The following is a 3,753-nucleotide window of genomic DNA, read 5'->3' as shown; positions in this document are numbered from 1 at the left end:
AAAAAAATTTCCCAGTAGAACTTGAGTCTATGAAACTCGAGTTCCACTGGGAAAAACCGAGCAAAACAGAGCGAGTTCTTCAGTGGAACTCGAGTTTTATAGACTCGAGTTCTACTAAGAATCTCGAGTTTCAAACACTTGAGTTCTTTTCTTTTCTTTTTGTGATTTTTTATTATTTTAAATCTCACATTTTTTTTTCTTTTGTACAAATGAGATTTTTTTTTGGTAAGTATTGTGAACATACGTTTGATGGTATTTCAAGGATTAAATCACATCTAGCTGAAGTTATTGATCTTGTTATTTGTAAAAAACTACTAAAATTGTTCAAGAAGAAGCTTATTTTTCTCTCAAAAAAAAAAAAAAAAAGAAAAGAAAAGAAAAGAAAAGAAAATAAGAAGCTTATCTAGCCTTTAAAATTTAGGCGCGTGCAAAAAGTTAATCTGATTTTGATTTAATTTTAATTATAGTATATGTATGTGCTATAGAGTATAGAGAGAAATAGACATAACATAATTATATAATATTTTTTAAAAATTAGAAAAAGCTTATTCTTTTTTCATGAAAAAACTTATTTTTATAATTCTATAGATCCATTTATTTTAAATTATTTGTTATTCTTCTATTGATCCAATTTTACTATCAATTTTCATATTCTAATATTATATTCTTTATCCATTTGTTGTAAGGCAAAAGAAATATGGTTCGAAAGAAAAATCGATTTTAGGAGTATATTGAAGAACTAAATAGTTGTTTCAAATGTAAGTTTTGTGAATGTAATTTTGCTAGGGTGCTACAAGGATTAAAGCACACTTAGCTGGAGTTAAAGGCCACGATATCGGTATTTGTAAAAAAAGTAACTACAAAAGTCCAAGAAGAAGCTTCTCTAAATATTGGACAACCTAACAAAAAACTTAAAGGTGCATTGACTTCAAGCAAGGCCGAGGAGTGGAATATTAGCTCAACACAAAATATAGAAGGATGACACATTAAGTGGACTCTTTAAAAAGGTGAGTGATGTTTGTAATCAATATTGCAAATATTTTATTGTTAGATTATATTTTGCCATAATTTTGGTTGAGATAACTAATTCAATTAGTGATTTTAAATGTTTGAATCAAGTAAAACATTATACTAATTTTTGGTGCTAGGGGAAGGCTCATTAGACAACAAAAACACAGTTCATGAAACATAATTAGCTCAATTGCTGGAAGTCAATAATTATATATTACCATCTTAATTGAATGCAAGTACAAGGTTGGAGTTTCTCAGCACAATACTGGTTAGCCAAAAAGTCATGGCACATTAAATAGAAGAAAAAGAAAGGAGAGAGAAATTTACCATAGAAACCAGTTAATTAGGACCAGAATTTATAAATAAAACACATTGTAATTTTTTAACTTTACAATTTTGTCTTTGAAACATAGATAACAAGAAGATGGTTCGTAGTGAACATATATTGCACAACAAAATTCTTCAAAATCCATTTTTCTGAACTGAATAGAACTAATCTGTAACATACACTAGGACGTAATAATTTTCTGCATGGAGATGAATCTACTTTTGTTAGGACGTAATAATGTGAATTGTTCCCGCAGATAAGCAAGCTGAGCTACAGTTAATGTCTTTGCAAGAATTTGTTCAATTCTTTGCTCCATGAATCAAGTCTCCTCTTCTTGGTCTCCAATTCGTAATTCAGTTTTTCTTATTCTTCAAATTTCCTATGAACATTATCACGAGCAAGCCGCTGCAACTTCCTTGTTTCTGAGAAACAAGTCAAATGGTTAAAAATATAACTAATTTATCATATCATATTTGTGCATATTATAAAATTGATAAACTATCAATTTTCCGAAAAGCTTAAACAGATCGGAAATAATGAATTTTACAGTCGAACTTAGGAACACCAACTCTAATACCATGCTAAACTACCACTATTTCCAAATCTTAAGTTTTATGATATGGTGAATTTAATCATTTAATTATTATTCTAAAACTAATCACTAGTTATGTTTAAATTGCTGGCATTATTTTGTGATCATCTCATTCCTTGGGTTCAATGCTATGAGCTTGTTTCAAGGTGCAACAATGACCAATTTCTATTCTTTTATGTCACATACAACCATAGATCTTATCATCTTGTCAAGAGCGTGGCCTGCCAACCCAGAAATAAGGAAGAAAGTACAATCTTTTTTTTTTAAATTTTTTTGAAAGGAGATTAATTGAACAATCGTCAGACTGTTTGAATATACAGTGCAACATACAACCTGTTTATATCATATAAGTTTGACTAAGCATAAAATGAAGCAAACTTTAGCACATACATACAAACACTGCAAATGAGCATAATTCAGGGCCTGAAGGATGTATGAAGATTGCATCAACAAAGAAAGACAAAGAAAGAGAATGAAGGTACAAACCTTCTTCAAAAGATTTGTGCATCCTGTCTTTTTCTTCAAGCATCCTACTTAAGGACATGGTCTTTTCATTGTATTTATATTGTAGCTCATTTAGACTTTCATTTGTAATATCGATTCATTGGCCAGGTCTGCCACAACATTGTTTCTGCTTTGTGCTGCTTCACTGTCAATGTCAGAAACTGTTCTTAACTGCCCTTTACTGCGAAGGAAATCACCAATCAGCCCTTCAACATCATAGTCATCAGCGCGTGCACGCCACCCATAGCAGTTAGGGCCAAGATTTGTTTTTTGAGCATTTCACTCCTTTTTGCCATGATGCTCAATTTCAAACAATTTCTCAAATTCAGCACAATTCATGAAACCTCTCCAATCATTACAAAATTTTACAATGGCCTGTCCCATGAGGTCCTTCTCATCCGGGAATACTATAATTTCCACTGGTTGAAATTTCCTGAACCTTGTCAACTAGTGTTGAGAACCAAGTAAAATGTCTTTATTCTCATTGGTACATACTATGTTAACAACAATGCCCATCCAAGGCCATACGTACAGATCATCAAGCTTTGGAAGTAGAGCAACCGGTTGTGGCAAAATTGGACATTGCTAAAGGTCCACTTCACCTGCTAGATCAGTCTCCAAATACTTTGCCAGGGCAAGGTGGTTTGCCTTTTGTTTTGCAGATCTGTTGGCAGAACCCTTACCCATTCCTGAAGCATGTTGAAGCAAGTCCTTGTACTTGTAATCTTGCTTCTTCTTCCCAGCACAGCATGAACATCTAAGGTTGCCATTCAAACCTTTGACTTTAAACTTTTCAACTGTCAGCTCCTCAAATGGTTTATCGATGTAATCATTGATCTCAGATTCACTGATATTTGACTCTTCAAAACTGTAGTCCATCTAAATTTTATAAATAAATCCAAATTCAGTGTTAGAAGAACAAAGAGTTTCGAAGTGAAAATAAAAACGCTAGAAATCACACTAGCACAACTCTCACATAGCTTATAGTCTACCAAACCATGATGGAAGGTGCCAGCCCATGATCACACTTGCTCAGCCAATGATATGCTTCATTCCTTCAAAAATTTATCTGTTCCTTCATAGAAAATGTCATACAAATTTGAATATTTTAAAAGATTTTTTTTTTGACATAATCCTTTTTTATTATTAGTTATCAATGTTACCCTCCAGTCCGTGTAGCCCTTTCCTGGAATATAATATCCAGAAAATGGTATTGACACAAGCTAGAGTTTTATGGGCTGTGTAGATTGAGAGAGAAGGGAGGGAGAGTAAATTAGAGTTTGGCAGATATTAATTGGTGAACTGGATCAACCTTGCA

At 32.5% G+C, this 3,753-nt stretch overlaps 1 pseudogene; it reads right to left on the bottom strand.

Annotated features, from left to right (window-relative positions):
• Positions 1–1,702: 1,702 nt before the first annotated feature.
• LOC126728409 (factor of DNA methylation 1-like) lies at positions 1,703–3,314 on the bottom strand (annotated as a pseudogene).
• Between the last annotated feature and the right edge of the window lie 439 nt (positions 3,315–3,753).

This window comes from Quercus robur, chromosome 5 (assembly GCF_932294415.1).
Source record: "Quercus robur chromosome 5, dhQueRobu3.1, whole genome shotgun sequence".
Lineage (NCBI taxonomy): Eukaryota > Viridiplantae > Streptophyta > Magnoliopsida > Fagales > Fagaceae > Quercus > Quercus robur.
This window is presented reverse-complemented; position numbering and strand designations above follow the sequence as displayed.